Raw genomic sequence first — 21,954 nt, 5'->3', positions numbered from 1 at the left:
CAAATGAACATCGATGCCATGACTTTGCAACTGGAGCCGTGCTCATTTTGGGCTTCAAATCTTGAAAAATGGCCTGAGCTCTCCACTTACGCCTTGGAGATCTTGTCGTGTCCAGCTGCCAGCGTTGTCTCAGAACATGTCTTCAGTGCTGCTGGGTGTGTGCTGACAGATAAGCGCATGCATCTGTCCAGTGACAATGTAGACAGACTAACGTTCATCAAGATGAACAAGTCATGGATCCGCAAGGACTTTACTACCCCTGTGTCATCCTGGGGAGAGTAAAGGCTTGTGGATTTGGAATGTGCTTGATGCAAATGTACATGTCAAGTTTGCAACTGGGGCACAAGTGCTGCCACTGAAGTGTTGTCTGTGTGGCCCAATTTTTGGTAAAAAGGGAGACTCTGCTTAGAGTCCGCTTGCTGTGTTTTTAAAAATGATCCAAGATTTACAGATCTGGGATCAGCAAAGACTTTGCTAGACCTTCCCTGGTGTCATCCTGGTGACAGTTAAGGCTGGCGTATTTTTGAATGTGCTTGATGCAAATCAACACATCCAGTTTGCAACTGGGGCACAAGTGATGCCACTGAAGTGGTGTGTGTGGCCCAATTTTTGGAAAAAAGGGCGAATATGCTTGGAGTCCCCCTGCTGTGTTTTTAAAAACGAGCCAAGATGAACAAGTCATGGTTCAGCAAAGACTTTGCTACCTATCCCTGTGTCATCTTGGGGACAGCTAAGGCTGGCGTATTTTTGAACGTGCTTGATGCAAGTCTACCTGTGAAGTGTACAACAGGGGCACAAGTGCTGCTACTGAAGGGGTGTCTGTGTGGCCCAATTTTTGGAAAAAAGGGGACTCTGCTTGGAGTAACCTTTGCTGTGTTTTTAAAAATGATCCAAGATGAACAGATCTGTGATCAGCAAAGACTTTGCTAGACCTTCCCCGGTGTCATCCTGGGGACAGTTAAGGTTGGCGTATTTTTGAATGTGCTTGATGCAAATCAACACATCCAGTTTGCAACTGGGGCACAAGTGATGCCTCTGAAGTGGTGTGTGTGGACCAATTTTTGGAAAAAAGGGAGACTCTGCTTGGAGTCCGCTTGCTGTGTTTTTAAAAACGAGCCAAGATGACCAAGTCTTGGTTTGCAAGGACTTTGCTACCTACCCCGGTGTCATCCTGGGGACAGTTAAGGCTGGCGTATTTTTGAATGTGCTTGATGCAAATCAAAACATCATGTTTGCAACTAGGGCACAAGTGATGCCACTGAAGTGGTGTGTGTGGCCCAATTTTTGGAAAACAGGGAGACTCTGCTTGGAGTAACCCTTGCTGTGTTTTTAAAAATGATCCAAGAAGAACAGATCTGGGATCAGCAAAGACTTTGCTAGACCTTCCCCGGTGTCATCCTGGGGACAGTTAAGGCTGGCGTATTTTTGAATGTGCTTGATGCAAATCAACACATCCAGTTTGCAACTGGGGCACAAGTGATGCCTCTGAAGTGGTGTGTGTGGCCCAATTTTTGGAAAAAAGGGAGACTCTGCTTGGAGTCCGCTTGGAGTCCGCTTGCTGTGTTTTTAAAAATGAGCCAAGATGACCAAGTCTTCGTTTAGCAAGGACTTTGCTACCTACCCCGGTGTCATCCTGGGGACAGTTAAGGCTGGCGTATTTTGGAATGTGCTTGATGCAAATCTACCTGTCAAGTTTGCAACTGGGGCACAAGTGATGCCACTGAACGGGTGTCTGTGTGGCCCAATTTTGGGAAAAAAGGGAGACTCTGCTTGGAGTCTCCTTGCTGTGTTTTACATGACTTTAAAAGGGCATGCCATGCCTATATCTGTGTCTCCTCCTCTTTTTCCTCATCCAGCTGTTTAGTTTTCGCATGGGTTTTTGTCCTTGTCACTTTCCCATGTGTTCGTGTTGTCTTGGGAGTTGTTTGTCACCTTTTGGACACCTTTGAGGGTGTTTTCCAGGTGTTTTTATGTGTTTGTGATTGCCTCCCATTGTTTTCAATGGGGTTCGAGAGGTTCGTAGAACGGTTTGTCGAACGGTTCGTCGAACGGGGCACCGTTCGAAGCACTGAACCGAACTCGAACTCTAGGGGGGTGGCTCATCTCTACACTCAACCCATCCCCTTTAAACTTTTTTTCTTTTTTTTAGGGGGGAGAGGTATTTTCTAGTATATATGTAAAACATTTAAATAGTATATTTGCTTACTCAGCTATCCAATAAATGTAAGTCAGAGATAAATAAGTGAAACTTTTAAAGAATTTTGTAAATAGAAAGAGGTAACTGTCCACATAAAATTAATTGGTATTCTAAAAGTCCAGCAGCATTATATTTTACAATAGAATAGAGGTAGGTAAATACATATTTTTGTACTGTATTAGCTAATCTAGAAAATCTTAGAAGACTTACCCAAATGATGTCAGAAGGTATCATATCCATTTGTAGAAAGAAAAAAGTAAAATATATAATGCATCCAGCGGAGATGTGTATTGTGGAGAGTAAGAGGTTTCATGGCTATGTCTTCTTTAAAACATGGGATGAAAATGGATGGAATGTGGACTTCCCAAATGGTGAAGTAAGTTCTGTTTAACCCTTAGAGGTCAGGATTTCACATTTTTAGTTTCCTACTCATACTTGAATGATTAAATTAATTTTGTAGGAAAAATTAGATTTCATGAGATATGCAAATTAGTTTCTGTGTTGTTTTGTTTTTTAATGGCGATTTATTCAAGCAATATATTTTTATTTTGTGACTCTGTATACAGACTCTACCCTCTTTTCTGTTTTTACGATTCTTTCTAAACAATTTATATTTTTGCAGGTTAGTTGCCCTGTCACAGCTGTCATCTAACCATGTTTCAGTTATTTTTACTATCAAAGGTTTTCTTTTTATTATGGATACAGTATATACGAACTGTGTTGTCTATTGTAAGGTTTTAAAATTCCCCAGCAATGTATATTGTTGTAAGAAATACGTTATATTCAGTGTTTGTCCAATTTTAGTTTCTAGTATGTAGCTAATTTATTACCTGCTGTCTTATTTTTTCTTTTAGGGAATACCAGCATAAAAACTCGGAATTTTGTCACATTGGTAAACAAAAACAAAAAAAAAAGGGGGGGAAGAAGTTATTTATTATGTTCTCCAACAGTAGAGGGCGCAGCAGGCATATTAGATAGGCTTTGAAGCTGGCCTTTCTCTTGCAACAGTTATGTTTACTAGACTACTATGAAGCATGACTGTTATAAGAATAATCTAATGTATATTTTTAATCTAATGTATATTTTTTTAGTTTTTTGTTTTCATAGACGGATGCTGGTCGATTCTACACTGGACATGCTACGATTTACACAACATGAGGTGATCAAAATTTGAACCACTCCCTCCCTTCCTATTGGTATAGGAGGAAGTGACGTATTAATGCCCTCTCTAGATGGGTACGGCAGGAGGGGGTAAGATGGTTAGAGGTGTTTGTAGGTTGTAGATTTTTTCCTGTTGTCAAATGAGCTAGGTATGCTGAAGAGAAAGTCTAGATCTGAGCTGATGGAATCGGATGGAGATCCTCGCACAGGTGCAGCTGACCAAGGAGCAGTGAACGGGCCTAGAGTTGAGGAGTCCTTAACCAATACAGACCAGTACTATACCTCGGCGGCACCTGTCACGTCAGTGACTGCTGTCACTCCTTGTGTTCTTAAATCCCTACAGGAACAAGCAATTCAACAAGGAATGGAGAGTGACATGCAGGGAGCCACCTGACTGAGGAAGGTCTGTGGACAAAGGGTGGTAAGCTTTCTCTGTCATGAGATCTCGTCTTAATGATCGCCCAGGTAACCTATGGACTAAAATCTGTGAAAGACAATTGTCAGTGTGTGACACCAGGGTTCAGTACTCAGGTGGACAGACTCACCCAGTCTTGTAAGACATGTGCCTAAAATGAAATGAGAAAAAAACTGTAAAGAATCCACAGAAACACCCTGCATCTGCTCTACCCATTTTTAGAGACTGCAAACTGATTATAGATGTATATTATGATAACGTTGTATGCAAGTATTTCACACAGACGCCACCTGCACACAGCTTACAGCCACATACACACATATACACAGACGCTACCTACACACAGTGTACAGCCATATGTACACACAGCGTACAGCCATAGACACATACAGACACCGCCTACACACAGTGTACAGCCATATACACACAAAGATACACACAGACGCCACCTACACACAGCATTCAGCCATATACACACACATATACACACACACAGATGCCACCTACACAGTGTACAGCCATATACACATGTGTGTATATGTGTGTGTATATGGTTGTACGCTGTGTGTAGGTGGTGTCTGTGTGTGTATATGGCTGTGTAGGTGACATCTGTGTGTATGTGTATATGGCTGTGTGTAGGTGGCATCTGTATGTGTATATGTGTGTGTATATTGCTGTACGCTATGCGTAGGTAGCATCTTTGTATGTGTGTATATGGCTGTATGCTGTGTGTAGGTGGCGTCTGTGTATATGGCTGTATGCTGTGTGTAGGTGGCATCTGTGTGTATATGGCTATCTGCTGTGTGTAGGTGGCGTCTGTGTATATGGCTGTACGCTGTGTGCAGGTGGAGTCTGTGTTGTGAATGTCAGTTATGCTTTGGCTGCTTGGGAGGCTCCCTCTTGTGGCCAGGAATGGTTTGGACATAGACCAGGTGTGTTGAGCAATGGGTGTTTCCATTGCTAACTCTCTGCTTATTTAAATCCTGGTCTGATAGCAGGCTATGCCGGATGTCAGTTGTTCTTTGTTCACCAGCCTGCTTCATTCTGCTCCCCACCACAGCTACCCCAGATAAGCTCTTTATTTATTGTTTGGTTCTTTTACTCTTATCAGAGTTTGTCATTTGCTGTGGTTGTTTTCAGTTTATTTGCATGCAGGGATTTTCCCTCTCAGTTGCTTAGCTGGGAAACTCCCTGCAGTTTTAGAGTATAGCTCCTTTGGGTCCATGTGTTTGTGGCTTTTTGAATTTGTTATGATTCTTGTTTTCTGTTCATTGGTATGACGAGCGCCTGGTATAGGACGGAGTGCAGATCGTGTGATCTGAGGGCCTTTTTGTACTATCAGGAATTTGGAATTTTGCAGGGTTTTTCTCTGGTCGCCATCAGCCCCTTTCCTGTCCTTTCCTATTTTACTCAGTGGGGGCCTCACCTTTTGCTAATCCTATAATCTATCTGTGTATTGTGTTTTCCTATATCACCGCAGTCTTTGAATGTGGGGGGCTTGCTATTCTTTATCTATTTTCTGAGGCAGAGAGTTATTCATCTTTCCTTCCTTTAGGATAGCTAGTTCTCCGGCTGGGTTCGCGGTGCACAGGATGTTAGTTCACCGCTCGGCTACTTCTAGTGTTGATGGTTAGTAAGGGGATGGCAGCCAGATTAGTTGCCAATGCTCTTGTCACCTTTTACCAATGATTTGTGGTGGTCTTCCATGGTTCCGGATCATAACACGTCTGTGTGTGTGTATATATGTGTGTATATGGCTGTACGCTGTGTGTAGGTGGTGTCTGTGGGTGTGTATATGGCTGTACACTGTGTGTAGGTGGCGTCTGTGTATATGTATGTGTATATGCCTGTACGCTGTGTGTAGGTGGCATCTGTGTGTATATGTCTGCATGCTGTGTGTAGGTGGCGTCAGTGTGTGTATATGTATGCATATGGCTGTATGCTGTGTGTAGGGGGTGTCAGTGTGTGTATATATGTGTGTATATGGCTGTATGCTGTGTGTAGGTGGTGTCAGTGTATGTATATATGTGTGTATATGGCTGTGCGCTGTGTAGGTGGCGTGTGTGTATATGTGTGTGTGTATATTGCTGTATGCTGTGTGTAGGTGGCGTCTGTGTGTATGTTTATATGTGTGTATATGGCCGTATGCTGTGTGTAGGTAGCATCTGTGTATATGTGTGTGTATATAGCTGTATGTTGTGTGCAGGAGGTGTCTGTAGATTTGTGTGTGTATATGGCTCTACGCTGTGTGCAGGTGGCATCTGTGTGTGTGTATATATGTGTGTATTTGGCTGTACGCTGTGTGTAGGTAGCGTCTGTGTATATGAGTGTATATATGGCTGTACGCTGTGTTTAGGTGACGTCTGTGTGTGTATGTGTATATGGCTGTACGCTGTGTGTAGGTGGCGTTTGTGTGTGTATGTGTTTGTATATGGCTATACGCTGTGTGTAGGTGGCATCTGTGTATATGGCTGTACGCTGCGTGTAGGTGGCATCTGTGTGTATATATGTGTGTATATGGCTGTACGCTGTGTGTAGGTGGCCTCTGTGTGTATATGTGTGTTTATATGGCTGTACGCTGTGTGTAGAAGGCGTCTGTGTGTGCATATACAGTACAGACCAAAGGTTTGGACACACCTTCTCATTCAAAGAGTTTTCTTTATCTTATTCTTTGTCACCAGCAAAGTACCCACACCGTCACACCTCCTCCTCCATGCTTCTTGGTGGGAACGAGGCATGTAGAGTCCATCCGTTCACCTTTTCTACAAAGACATGGTGGTTGGATCCAAAGATCTCAAATTTGGACTCATCAGACCAAAGCACAGATTTCCACTGGTCTGATGTCCATTCCTTCTGTTCTTTAGCCCAAACAAATCTCTCCTGCTTGTTGCCTGTCCTTAGCAGTGGTTTCCTAGCAGCTATTTTACCATGAAGGCCTGCTGCACAAAGTCTCCTCTTAATAGTTGTTCTAGAGATGAGAAGGTGTCTTTAAACTTTTGGGCTGTACTGTATGTGTGGCTATGGCTGTACAATGTGTATAGGTGGTGTCTGTGGGTGTATATATGTGTATATGGCTGTACGCTGTGTGTAGGTGGCATTTGTGTGTGTATATATGTGTGTATATGGCTGTATGCTGTGTGTTGGTAGCGTCTGTGTATATGTGTGTGTATATGGCTGTAAACTGTGTGCAGCTGGCATCTGTGTGTGTATATGTGTGTGTATATGGTTGTACACTGTGTGTAGGTGGTGTCTGTGTGTGTATATGGCTGTATGTAGGTGGCGTCTGTGTGTATGTGTGACTCGCCCACCCCAGGGCTATGGGACACCCGGTGCCGGGCCGGACTAGTCCGGTGGTAGTCAGTGGTGGCTGGGCCCGGCTCCGTGGCCCTGGTGGGTGTCAGTAGAATATGTGGCTTGCTTGTTAATGGTTGTGTTCGTGACGCCACCTGTGGTATGCGGCTAATAAGCCGCCGCTGCTGTGTGAGGCCTCCGGGATGATGTTATGGCAGCAATGGTAGTACTGCTCCCCACAGGTGGAGCAATGCCCGGGGCACAGTTGGTGCTTGTGAATGTCTATGCAGATGAAATAACTGAGGCAACTTCAAGGGTGCAGTTCAAGTTCTTTACTCACAGTTCTTGTCAGGGCAGCAGGACCCTTGGACTGCTGGAACCTCTGTCAGGGACCTCCGCCTTCTGGGTGATTCAGAGTGTGAAAGCCGGTACCCTTCTCTTAGTGTCTCCTTCTCTGCTGTCTTCCTTAGCCTTGCCTTAGTTAGGATGGACCTGGCTTGGCCTCCACTACAGCCTCCAGGCCGGGGGGTCACCTGTCGGCTGATTACCCCTTTTCTGGAAGTCTGCTATGGGTTCTGGCCCTGGGAGCTTACAACGTCCCTGGGCCTCGGTTTTTACTGTTTGGAGATTGTCTTTGCACTCCTCCAGTCTCTAGGGACCGTCCCCTGTCGCAGCTTAATCACTCCACCGATGTTAATGTGGAACAGGCCACCGCAGCCTGCAACTACCCGTGGCGCCTCTAGGCCCTCTCTTTGGTACCTATCAAGGACTGCTCGTGGTACCTCCAGGACTACCCGCGGCCCTGCGACTCCTTCTGTCTCTGCGTGGTGTCACCCGGACCTCTGGGTCCCAGGTTCTTCACCAGGAAGCGTCTCCTTCTGGTTCTCTGCTCCTGACTGACTTGGAGCCTTTCTTTCCTTCTTTCTTTCTTTCTTTCTTTCTCCTCCTTGCCTGCCTCCAGCAGGCCTCCTCCTCCCTCCTTGCTCTCGTTCTTCTTCTCCAACTACATGCTGGCTCCTCACTCTTTCACTCCCTGAGGTAAACTGAAACTAACTTGACCTTCCTTTCTCTATCTGCTCTCTGGTGGCTCCTCCCACCTCCCCAGTTGCTAAGCTACCACCCTATGGGAGCAGGGATGGGTCTTACAGCCCCTCTCAGCATGCAGCATGGGAGGGTTGCCTGCCACTTTCCCTGGTCCCAGTATGTACCTAACAATGGGTGTAGTGTGGATTTACCAGGGAACCGGAGTTCACTCTCTTCCTCTCCCAGAATGGGGCATCACACCGCTGATGGGGTGCAATGACCTGTGGCGACGGAAGTCTCAGGGGCGCCACACTCCCCCACAGCAAATCCCAGCACGTCCTCGGGCTGAAAAACAACAAAAACATGTGGAGAAACTGCAAAACATTTTTGGTATGCAAAACATAAAACAATAAAACATTTCTTCCCTTTATGGGAGGCACAATCACTTTAACGTTGCAAACTTCTTATAAAGAAACTATGTGTGCACTTTCAGTTCATTGCACAGTTTGGGCACTTCCCCCATAATTCTGGTAGGGGGCACAACGGGTGCAACTATCTACATTTTCGGCTACAACAAGTCCAGTAGCCCGGCAGTTCGTTTCTTTCAATCAAACACTAATGGGACAAATCAACCAGCCATTAAGTCCAATGGCCTGGTTACATAGGACACATAAACAACATACCAGCCACTAAGTCCAGTGGCCTGGTAGGACATAACACATACACTTCCACCGGGGCCCACATTCCAGTTCAGTGGCCCGGTAGCACATAACATGGGGGGGTGACGTCTTCAAAAAGCATCAGGGGCAGTACAGCAGGAAAGGGTGTCATCTTCGAAAAGAATGAGGGGCAAAACACAAGGGACTTCTTCAAAAAGAATGAGGGGCTATGTACAGTTCAGCTGCTTCTTACTTCTTTACATGTAGGGATTCTTCTCTGGCTCCCCACCTGGCAGCAGGTAGACAGCGGTCAGCACAGTCTGCGTCTGCTGGTCTTGGCGGGCCGCGCCTGTCATGGCGGCGGCCTGTATTGGAGTCGCTGCTGCGGTGTGGATGGGCGCCGCTCCGGCGGCAAAATCTTGGCGGGCCGCACCTGGCGTGGCTGGGGCCCGGATCGGCGTCGCCGCGCCGGGCGTCCCTCCAGGGACCGCGGGAATGGCAGCGGGGGTTGGGGCTCTCGCGCCGGCAGGGGCATTAAATGACTCACCCCTCAGTAGCATCTCCAGTGTTCTGGTGGCCGCTGGCCTGCTGCAGGGTGCTGGTATCGGAGCTGCGGTGGTGGCAAGCGCGCCTGCAGGAGGACTGGGCAGGAACCCCACCTGGCAATCTGGGCTCCGCCGGTTGGGGGTGACACTCTCTTTACCCGGCTCTGCAGCGGCTGCTGGACCTTCTCCGCTCTCCAGGACGCAGGACACCACCCGGTTCTGAGGTGCGTGTCCCGGCTCGGCCACTCCTCCTCTGGCTGCTCGTTGCTCGGCGTCCATCATCTCAGCTTCTTCACGAGCCATCTTTTCTTCCTCCGCTCTCTATCGCGGGCACTGCTTCGCGCTCTTTTCTTGGACAAGGGGGCGGGGCTTCTCTTCGCGCCCTTTCTTCTTGCACGCCCCCCTTCTTCCCGCCCTCAGCAGCGCTATTGGCGGCGGTTTCTCAGTAAAGTACACAGTCTGTCACACGGTTCTCCAGGCGCACAGTACCCGGTTAGACCGGGCACGAAATCCTGTTCGTGACGCCAAAAGTTGACTCGCCCACCCCAGGGCTATGGGACACCCGGTGCCGGGCCGGACTAGTCCGGTGGTAGTCAGTGGTGGCTGGGCCCGGCTCCGTGGCCCTGGTGGGTGTCAGTAGAATATGTGGCTTGCTTGTTAATGGTTGTGTTCGTGACGCCACCTGTGGTATGCGGCTAATAAGCCGCCGCTGCTGTGTGAGGCCTCCGGGATGATGTTATGGCAGCAATGGTAGTACTGGTCCCCACAGGTGGAGCAATGCCCGGGGCACAGTTGGTGCTTGTGAATGTCTATGCAGATGAAATAACTGAGGCAACTTCAAGGGTGCAGTTCAAGTTCTTTACTCACAGTTCTTGTCAGGGCAGCAGGACCCTTGGACTGCTGGAACCTCTGTCAGGGACCTCCGCCTTCTGGGTGATTCAGAGTGTGAAAGCCGGTACCCTTCTCTTAGTGTCTCCTTCTCTGCTGTCTTCCTTAGCCTTGCCTTAGTTAGGATGGACCTGGCTTGGCCTCCACTACAGCCTCCAGGCCGGGGGGTCACCTGTCGGCTGATTACCCCTTTTCTGGAAGTCTGCTATGGGTTCTGGCCCTGGGAGCTTACAACGTCCCTGGGCCTCGGTTTTTACTGTTTGGAGATTGTCTTTGCACTCCTCCAGTCTCTAGGGACCGTCCCCTGTCGCAGCTTAATCACTCCACCGATGTTAATGTGGAACAGGCCACCGCAGCCTGCAACTACCCGTGGCGCCTCTAGGCCCTCTCTTTGGTACCTATCAAGGACTGCTCGTGGTACCTCCAGGACTACCCGCGGCCCTGCGACTCCTTCTGTCTCTGCGTGGTGTCACCCGGACCTCTGGGTCCCAGGTTCTTCACCAGGAAGCGTCTCCTTCTGGTTCTCTGCTCCTGACTGACTTGGAGCCTTTCTTTCCTTCTTTCTTTCTTTCTTTCTCCTCCTTGCCTGCCTCCAGCAGGCCTCCTCCTCCCTCCTTGCTCTCGTTCTTCTTCTCCAACTACATGCTGGCTCCTCACTCTTTCACTCCCTGAGGTAAACTGAAACTAACTTGACCTTCCTTTCTCTATCTGCTCTCTGGTGGCTCCTCCCACCTCCCCAGTTGCTAAGCTACCACCCTATGGGAGCAGGGATGGGTCTTACAGCCCCTCTCAGCATGCAGCATGGGAGGGTTGCCTGCCACTTTCCCTGGTCCCAGTATGTACCTAACAATGGGTGTAGTGTGGATTTACCAGGGAACCGGAGTTCACTCTCTTCCTCTCCCAGAATGGGGCATCACACCGCTGATGGGGTGCAATGACCTGTGGCGACGGAAGCCTCAGGGGCGCCACATGTGTATATGGCTGTGTGTAGGTGGCGTCTGTATGTGTATATATTGCTGTACGCTATGCATAGGTAGCATCTGTGTATGTATATGGCTGTACGCTGTGTGCAGGTGGAGTCTGTGTGTGTGTATATATATGTGTGTGTATATGGCTGTACGCTGTGTGCAGGTGGCGTCTGTGTGTGTATATGTCTGTACGCTGTGTGTAGGTGGCGTCTGTGTGTGTATATGGCTGTATGCTGTGTGTAGGTGGCGTCTATGTGTTTATATGGCTGTACGCTGTGTGTAGATGGTGTCTGTGGGTGTTTATTTGGCTTTACACTGTGTAGGTGGCATGTGTGTGTGTGTGTTTGTGTGTGTACATGGCTGTACACTGTGTAGGTAGCATCTGTGTGTGTGTGAGTATATGGCTGTATGCTGTGTCTAGGTGGCGTATGTGTGTGTATAGGTGTGTATATGGCTGTACGCTGTGTGTAGGTGGTGTCTGTGTGTGTATAGGTGTGTATATGGCTATACGCTGTGTGTAGGTGGCATCCGTGTGTATATGGATATACACTGTGTGTAGGTGGCATCTGTGTGTATATGTGTGTGTATATGGCTGTACAATGTGTGTAGGTGGTGCCTGTGTGTGTAAATATGTTTATATGACTGTATGCTGTATGTAGGTGGCGTCTGTGTGTGCATATGGCTGTACGCTGTGTGTAGGTGGCATCTGTGTGTGTCTATATGTGTGTATATGGCTGTACGCTGTGTGTAGGTGGTGTCTGTGTGTGTATATGGCTGTACGCTGTGTGTAGGTGGCATCTGTGTGTTTATGTGTATATGCTGTACACTGTGTGTAGGTTGCATCTGTGTGTGTATATGGCTATACGCTGTGTCAGTGGCGTCTGTGTGTGTATATGTGTGTATATGGCTGTACACTGTGCGTAGGTGGCGTCTATGTGTGTATGTGTGTGTATATGGCTGTGAGCAGGTGGAGTCTGTGTGTGTATATGGCTGTACGCTGTATGTACGTGGTGTGTGTGTATGTATATAAGTGTGTTTATATGGCTGTACGCTATGTAGGTGGCGTCTGTGTGTGCATATATGTGTGTATATGGCTGTACACTGTGTGTAGGTGGCGCCTGTGTGTGTATATACACTGTGTGCAGAATTATTACGCAAATGAGTATTTTGATCACATGATAATTTTTATACATGTTGTCGTACTCCAAGCTGTATAGGCTTGAGAACCAACTACCAATTAAGTAAATCAGGTGATGCACATCTCTGTAATGAGGAGGAGTGTGGTGTAATGACATCAACACCCTATATAAGGTGTGCTTAATTATTAGGCAACTTCCTTTCCTTTGGCAAAATGGGTCAGAAGAGACATTTGACGGGCTCTGAAAAGTCCAAAATTGTGAGATGTCTTGCAGAGAGATGCAGCAGTCTTGAAATTGCCAAATGTTTGAAGCGTGATCATCGAACAATCATGTGTTTTATGGCAAATATTCAACAGGGTCGCAAGAAGCGTGTTGGGCAAAAAAGCGCAAAATAACTGCTCATGAATTGAGGAAAATCAAGCGTGAAGCTGCCAAGATGACATTTGCACCAGTTTGGCCATATATCAGAGCTGCAACATTACTGGAGTATCAAAAAGCACAAGGTGTACCATGTTCAGGGACATGGCCAAGGTAAGGAAGGCTGAAAAACGACCACCTTTGAACAAGAAACATAAGATAAAACGTCGAGATTGGGCCAAGAAATATCTTAAGACTGATTTTTCAAAGGTTTTATGGACTGATGAGATGAGAGTGACTCTTGATGGCCCAGATGGATGGGCCAGAGGCTGATCAGTAAAGTGCAGAGAGCTCCAGTCAGATTCAGACGTCAGCAAGGTGGAAGTGGGGTACTGGTATGGCCTGGTATCATCAAAGATGAACTTGTGGTACCTTTTCGGGTTGAGGATGGAATGAAGCTCAACTCCTAGACCTACTGCCAGTTTCTGGAAGACAACTTCTTCAAGCAGTGGTACAGGAAGAAGTCGGTATCGTTCAAGAAAAACAGAATTTTCATGCAGGACAATGCTCCATCACATGCATCCAACTATTCCACAGCGTGGCTGGCCAGTAAAGGTCTAAAAGATGAAAAAATAATGACATGGCCCACTTGTTCACCTGATCTGAGCCCCATAGAGAACCTGTGGTCCCTCATAAAATGTAAAATCTACAGGAAGGGAAAACAGTACACCTCTTGGAACACTGTCTGGGAGGCTGTGGTGGCTGCTGCACGCAATGTTGATCATAAAGAGATCGAGCAACTGACAGAATCTATGGATGGTAGGCTGTTGAGTGTGATCATAAAGAAAGGTGGCTATATTGGTCACAAATTTTTTGAGGTTTTGTTTTTGCATGTCAGAAATGTTTATTTCTAAATTTTGTGTAGTTATATTGGTTTACCTGGTGAAAATAAACAAGTGAGATTGAAATATATTTGGCTTTTATTAAGTTCCCTAATAATTCTGCACACGTTGTATGTGTATATGGCTGTGAGTACGTTGCGTCTGTGTGTGTATATGGCTGTACGCTGTGTGTAGGTGGCATCTGTGTATATATGTGTGTATATGGCTGTACACTGTGTGTAGGTGTCGTCTGTGTATATATGGCTGTGTGTAGGTGGAGTCCGTGTGTATATATGTGTGTATATGGCTGTGCACTGTGTGTACGCAGTGTCTGTGTGTGTATATGGCTGTACGCTGTGTCTAGGTAGCATCTGTGTATATGTGTGTGTATATGGCTGTATGCTGTGTGTAGGTGGCATCTGTGTGTGTATATATCTGTATATGGCTGTACGCTGTGTGTAGGTGGTGTCTGTGTGTATAAATGTGTGTATATGGCTGTACACTGTGCGTAGGTGGCATCTGTGTGTGTATATGTGTGTATATGGCTGTGTGTAGCTGGTGTCTGTGTGTATATATGTGTGTACATGGCTGTGCACTGTGTGTACGCAGTGTCTGTGTGTGTATATGTGTGTGTATATGGCTGTACGCTGTGTCTAGGTAGCATCTGTGTATATGTGTGTGTATATGGCTGTATGCTTTGTGTAGGTGGCATCTGTGTGTATATATCTGTATATGGCTGTACGCTGTGTGTAGGTGGTGTCTATGTGTATAAATGTGTGTATATGACTGTATGCTGTGTGTAGGTGGTGTCTGTGTGTATATATGTGTGTATATGGCTGTGCACTGTGTGTACGCAGTGTCTGTGTGTGTGTATATGTGTGTGTATATGGCTGTACGCTGTGTCTAGGTAGCATCTGTGTATATGTGTGTGTATATGGCTGTATGCTGTGTGTAGGTGGCATCTGTGTGTGTATATATCTGTATATGGCTGTACGCTGTGTGTAGGTGGTGTCTGTGTGTATAAATGTGTGTATGTGGCTGTACACTGTGCGTAGGTGGCATCTGTGTGTGTATATGTGTGTATATGGCTGTGTAGCTGGTGTCTGTGTGTGTATATGTGTGTATACAGCTGTGCGCTGTGTAGAGGTGGCGTCTGTGTGTGTATATGTGTGTGTATATGGCTGTACGCTGTGTGTACGTCGCATCAGTCTGTGTGTATATATGTGTATTTGGCTGTACGCTGTGTGTAGGTAGCGTCTGTGTATATGTGTGTATGTTGCTGTACGCTGTGTGTAGGTGGTGTCTGTGTGTATATATGTGTTTATATGGCTGTGTGTAGGTGGCATCTGTGTGTGTGTATATGTGTGTGTATATTGCTGTACGCTGTGCGTAGGTAGCCTCTCTGTATATGGCTGTACGCTGTGTGCAGGTGGCTTCTGTGTATGTGTGTGTGTATATGGCTGTACGCTATGTGCAGGTGGCATCTGTGTGTGTGTGTGTGTGTGTGTATATGCCTGTACATTGTGTGTAGGTGGTGTCTGTGTGTATATATGTGTATATGGCTGTGTGTAGGTGGCGTATGTGTGTGTATATGGATGTATGCTGTGTGTAGGTGGCTTCTGTGTGTGTATGTGTGTGTGTATTCTCTCTCTCTTCCCCCTCCCCCCAGAGAAAATGCGTGTCTTTATTTACCTCTCTCCAGCAGTGCTGTTTCTGGCTCTGCTGCCTCCCGCTCCTTATTGCTGCTCATTATAGTCACTGAATATTCAGTGCACTGAGGAGCTGGAAGCAGGAGCAGCGCTGGGGACCGCATCGCTGTGTGTCTGTGTGTGTGTGTGTGTGTAAGCCGGAGCATTGTGGACACAGCATCAGGGACTCACCGGAAGCTGCGGTAACGTGCATGTCACTGCGCCTGCGCAACTGACACTGATGCGGTGCATGCCGGAATATGTGGACATCCACAACTGATGATTATGTATGTAGATAATTTCTTGGATTCATCCCATTATGGCTTAGGGATAGGGGAACTAGATTTTCCATTTAACTACTGGACTAAGCACTGCCATCTGTGAGTCAGACTAATCTATAAATTAATGTGGACAAGCATACTTCTATTTATACAGTGAGACCCTTCAACTGATTATTCTAAATTTATTTTTTGCAATTACTCTCCTTTTGCTCATTTGTAAATGATTCATACTGAGAGGACACATTTTCTGTTACAGTTATCTGAAATTATGATTTAAAGGGAATCTGTCAGCAGGATCAAACCTCCTAAGCCATGTATAGGGGCATGTAGGTCATGAAAGCCAATTAAAATGATTCCAGAGAAATCCACCTCTTTCTTTATATGTAAGTAAGTGTTAAAAATCTATTCGCTGGACTCAGATCTTCCTGAGAATCTGTCTCCAGAGATTATTTTAACTGAAAGGCGGCAAGTGTGAGACAATGATTGATAGTTTGCTCCAGTTTTCATTTACATTTTTCATACTGATAAATCTCTCTTTCATTTAAAATAATCTCTGGACAGGAAAAAACTGTGGAAAGAAAAGCGCAGATAGGGTATTACCCCAATATATGCGGGGTGAGGAGGGGGGAGTAATCTTACTCACCAGATGTAGTTGTGACAGTCACAACTACTTTACTCACGTATACAACTTGATCACGGCTGCAGCCACCCAAACGGCAGATAACAGAGAAGAGTAGAAAGGGGTGAATCAATGCCGCGCCAATGATCACTGTTCAAATGTCAGATTAACGTGTCTTTATTTTTGGCATAGGTCTACACGTTTCAGGAGCTCAGCTCCCTTCCTCAGGACCGTCAAGCACAAAGAGAAACATCAAATCACATCAAATTTGATGTTTCTCTTTGTGCTTGACGGTCCTGAGGAAGGGAGCTAAGCTCCTGAAACGTGTAGACCTATGCCAAAAATAAAGACACGTTAATCTGACATTTGAACAGTGATCATTGGCGCGGCATTGATTCACCCCTTTCTACTCTTCTCTGTTAAAATAATCTCTGGAGGCAGATAGTCTGGGAGATTTCTGTTTGGCCCATAGATTTTAACAGCTCATTTACATATTAAGAAAAACTTGGCTTTCTTTAGACTCAAACATTGGATTGCAGATATCAAGGGATCATTTCATTCAGCTTTCTATGACCTACATGCCTATAGGAGGTGTGATCACACTGACAGATTCCCTTAAATTGGTACTGCTGCTACTTGTACACTGTATTCAAGTAATAAATAATTATCATGTTCCCATTATAACAATGTAATTCATTGTTTGTCTTACTAGAATGTAGTTTTTTGAGCATACCAGCTTTCTTTACAGCTTGTTTCAACTTACACACTGTACTTGAGCAGCAGGTTCCTCTTGGTAATTTTCTCAGACTGGCTATCAACTGATATTAGAGGGGTTTCTATTTGCTGAATATTTCTAGGAAGACACTGTTTATATGTAGTAGTGGTCTATAAGTTGCAAATCAGGACATTCCAGACCAGATTCAGTTTATTATGTTGCAATTTAGCATGATTCTATTATAAGAAACCCTTCGTATTATTCCACTTGACACGCACTATTTTTATTTCATTATTTTGAAAATACAATTTGGACTGGTACATATGATTGGGTATACCTAGTTATGAGAGATAGCTTTTATGCTTTTTTGTTACATAAAAAAAAAAAGTTAAAGCAAGTATGTTATTTTTTTTTTTTACAAGTGTTACTATTTATTTACTTACTCCAGTTTGGTTATGCATTTTTATTCTAGGTTATACTGGTCATTAAGAAGTTAAACTAATTGTATATGTTATCTTATCGCAAGGCTCCCAACAAGGATCTATGCTTACTTTGATATGGCTTTTGGACCTGACAGACTTTCTATAAAAGGCCCCTTTCAGGCCTGATTATTAAAAGATTAAAACACAATTTTATTTATTTAAGTTCCCATGATGAGTTTTTGCCAGTTGTGTGGAAAAGAAGGGGCTAATGCCGCACTGCCATAATAAATCCAATTGAGGGTTGAAGAAACGTGATGTTTTATTTATCCAGTCTACCCGTTTCAGTGGTTGTGTCTGATCACAACCTCATACGGTGAGCCTGAGGGTACGGTTCCACTTGCGCACAGCTTCCCATGTGAGCGCATCAGAAGCGATATGCTAATGACCCTCTGCTGCGAGCATCAGCTGAGGGTCATGCAACTGTGATGCAATCTTGCGATCATATCACAGGTGCGGAGAAGAGGGAGGGAGCACTGTCTCCCCATCTCCTCCACTGTTTGTCTCTGTGTATATCGTACTGCACTCAGATTACATGCGAGTGCAGCGCGATGGTTCACACGCTCCCTTAGACTTATATGGGGTGCGTGAGCCGAGACTCGCTGCCAAACGCAGTATGCTGCGATTCATTCCTCAAGCAGATATGGCATGAGAAATCAATTGCAGATGGACACTTCCCCATAGTTTTGCACTAGCGTGAGAGCAATCTGATGTTTAATCGGCTTGCATTCGTCAGTGAAAAACACAAGTGGAACCGAGGTATTATTCTGTATTATTTTCCTGGTTTACCCAGGTAAGACCATATTGCCCTTCCTCTATCCAGCTTCTATTGGTTTCAAGATGTTTTTTTTTGTTTTTTTTCTTTTAAATGTTTTTATTAATTTAACACAAAGTAATATGAATATAACCAGACATGTTATGAAAATATACATTGCTGATTTTAGTAAACAACTCACATGTCAATATTCTAGGTTATAGAATGTTACTTTTAAATTTAACCACTACATACTAAACTACTATAACAATAAAATACATCAACTTTTAATGTCTTCTTTACTCATTAGAGTGGAAATCACCAAATTGCAACATATCGATCAATCATAACCACAAGGATATTTTAGAAACATAAATTATTAAATATATAACTGGCATAGGGAAAAATAAATAAACAAAACAGGTTTAACCCCATAGCGACGGCCTAACGTCTCAAGACGTCGGAAAAACAGGGTACTTATTCTGTTCCGACGTCTTGAGACGTCAGGCCGGAAAATGCTTGTAGCGCCCCCCAGTGACGGAAAATCTCGTGGGTTTCAGCTACTGGAGGTAGCTGAGACCCCCAAGATTATGAATCGGGGTGTTTTTTTTGGACCCCGATAATGTGATCGCCGGTATACACCGTATACCGCCGGTCACATTAAAAAAAAAAAATGGCAAATAATATGTCAGATGATAAAGAAATATAAGCCCCTAGTGCCCCCAAAGCCCCCGGTACCAGAGAAATCAACCTCCACCCCCCCCCACCCCCACCGGACATCCAAAATGGCGCCGACGCGGGGCGAAAACTGCCGCCACCGGCTCTGCATTCATTTCCCTCCGATCTGAAATGATCAAACATTTCAGATCGGAGGGAAATGTCCTCCCCCTGATCCCTACTCCGGTACACCGGAGATCTCTGGTCCCCCGGAGCACCCTCCGGTTCTCCAGAGCTTGCAAGATGGCGCCGACGCGCGCTGAAAACTGCTGCTGCCGCTGCCAGTGCATTCATTTCCCTTTGATCTGAAATGATGAAACATTTCAGATCGGAGGGAAATGTCCTACCCCTGACCCCTCCTCCGGTCCACCGGAGCCCTCTGGTTTACCGGAGCCCCCTCCGGTTCTCCAGAGCGCTCCCCCTTCCCCCTCCCCCCCCTCCGGAGCATGCAAGATTGCGGCGCACAGCGCGCGGCCGCATTCATCCTGCTCTTTCTGCCGCATGTGACACGTCACATGCGGCAGAAAAGTCGTCCCCAGGTCCCCCGGTCAGCCCCGTTACCTGGCTGGTGATCCGTCCCGCGATCACGCCGCCTCCTTCTTGAATGCTGGCGGCGCATGCGCAGACAGCGGCTGTCAGCTGGATCCCTGCAAGCAGGGACGCTGACGTCGCTGCTGCACAGGCTGCTCCACTGTGGACCGGGGGAGAGCGAGTGCAGTGATCTGCAGCCACACTCCTCACATGGAGAGGCTGCTGTTCCAGAAAATAGGGGGCACGTTCTGTGAGCATGCCCCTCATATTCTGGAATGAGGTTACTGCAGGTCACTCTGCCCTAAGTTGGACCGGGACAGTGTGAGTGCAGTTTTCTCAGATTACTGCACCCACACTGCTCATGGAGAGCTTGCGCTTCCAGAAAATGGGGGATATGTTCCCTGAACGTGCCCCCCATATTCTAGAAGGTCCAGAGTCGCCGAGGGACCTCCAAAATGGATTACAGCGACCGAAATTTATTTATTTTCAATAAATTGGTGAAAGAGGAATGTTTCGGGGAGTTTTTTTTTCAAATAAATTTTTTTTTTTGTCTTTATTTTTTTCTATTACTTGACCGGGTTAGTGATGTCGGGTATCTGTTTAGATGCCGTGACATCACTAACCCCAGGGCTTGATGCCAGGTGACATTACAGCTGGTATCAACCCCGTATATTACCCCGTTTGCCACCGCACCAGGGCGCGGGATGAGCTGGAGCGAAGCGCCAGGATTGGCGCATCTAATGGATGCGCCACTTCTGGGGCAGCTGCGGACTGCTATTTTTAGGCTGGGAAGAGTCCAATAACCATGGCTCTTCCCACCCTGAGAATACCAGACCCCAGCAGTCCGCTTCACCTTGGCTGGTGATCTAATTTGGGGGCGACCCCACGTTTTTGTTTTTTTGTTTTTTTTTTTAAAAAAAACGCCTGGGGAGCCCTCCAAATTGATCACCAGCTAAGGTGAAGCTGTCAGCTGTGGTTTGCAGGCTACAGCTGTCTGCTTTACCCTAGCTGGCTATCAAAAATAGGGGGGACCCCACGTCGTTTATTTTAATTATTAATTTTTTGGGGGGCTAAATACAAGGCTAGGCACCCTTTAGTGCCACATGAAAGGCACTAAAGGGCGCCAGCTTAGAATATGCAGGGGGGTGGGACGTTATATATGTTTGACATCTATCCATTCATCCATTGTAGCATTTTAGGCTATGTGCCCACAATCAGGGTTTGCAGCGTTATGGGCGCAGAGTGTTTTCCCTGCATCCATAGCGCTGCATTGTGCAGTAGAAGCACAGTGAAAGGATTTTTAGAAATCTCATGCCCACTGGGCTTCTTTTCTCCGCAGCATAAACCGACCTGTGGCGCAGCTTTCCGAGCCTCCGCACGTCAATTTATGCTGCGGAGACAAGAGTGTTCTCTGCAGGTAGAATAGAGCTAAAGTCCACAGCAGCCTGAACCCAAATCGTGGGCATGGGCAGCTGCGTTCTCCCGTGGACAACACTCACATCTCTGCAGGAAGGTTGACACTCTGTACTAGACGCCGTGTCGCTGGATCATGGCCACATAGCCTAACAGTGAGAAATTTGTTGCTACAGCAACATTTTTGTGAAGTACCTGTGGATTCAAAATGCTTACTATACTCCTGAATAAAATCCAGTTTCCAAAATGGGGTCACTTGTGGGGGGTTTCTGCTGTATAGGTACCCAAGGGGCTCTACTAATGTGACATGGTGCCTGCAATTTATTTCAACTTTTCCAGAATTCAAATGGTGCGCCTTCCATTCCAAGCCCTCCCATTTATCCAAACAGAGGTTTTTGGCCACATGTGGGGTATCCCTGTGCTCATAAGACATTGGATAACAAGCTGTGGGGTCCACGGTTTGTTGTTGCCTCTTGAAAAAGTAACAAATATGATGCTAAAGCAACATTTTTGTGAAAAAAATGAAAATTTTCAATATGGCAACCTAAGCTTATCAAATTCTGTTAAGTACTCTTGGATTCAAACTGCTCACTATACACCTAGATAAAAGCCTTGAGGTGTCTTGTTTCCAGAATGGGGTCACTTGTGGGAAACCTCCACTGTTTAGGCACCTTTGGGGCTCTCCAAATGCAACATAGCGTCCGCTAATGATTCCAGACAATTGTGCAGTCAAATGGCGCTCCTTCCCTCCCGAGCCCTGCTGTGCACCCAAACAGTTGATTTTCATCACACATAAGGTATCAGCATACTCAGGAGAAATTGCACAATAAATTTTATGCTGAATTTTTTCCTTTTACACTTGTAAAAAAAAAGCTACCTGGTTGAAGTAACAATTTTGTGGTAAAAATGTATTATTTTATTTTCACAGCTCAACATTATAAACTTCTGTGAAGCACCTGAGGGTTCAGCGTACTCACCAAACATCTAGATAAATTCCTTCAGGGGTCTATTTTCCAAAATGGGGCCACTTGTGGGGGACCTCCACTGTTTAGGCACCTTAGGGGCTCTCCTAATGCAACATAGCGTACGCTATTGATTCCAGCCAATTTTGCAGTCAAATGGCACTCCTTCCCTTCCGAGCCCTGTCATGCGCCCAAACAGTTGATTTCCACCACATATAAGGTATCGCCAAACTCAGGAGAAATTGCACAATAAATTTCATGGTGATTTTTT

Source organism: Anomaloglossus baeobatrachus, chromosome 8 (assembly GCF_048569485.1).
Source record: "Anomaloglossus baeobatrachus isolate aAnoBae1 chromosome 8, aAnoBae1.hap1, whole genome shotgun sequence".
Lineage (NCBI taxonomy): Eukaryota > Metazoa > Chordata > Amphibia > Anura > Aromobatidae > Anomaloglossus > Anomaloglossus baeobatrachus.
Note: the sequence above shows the minus strand (reverse complement) of the source record.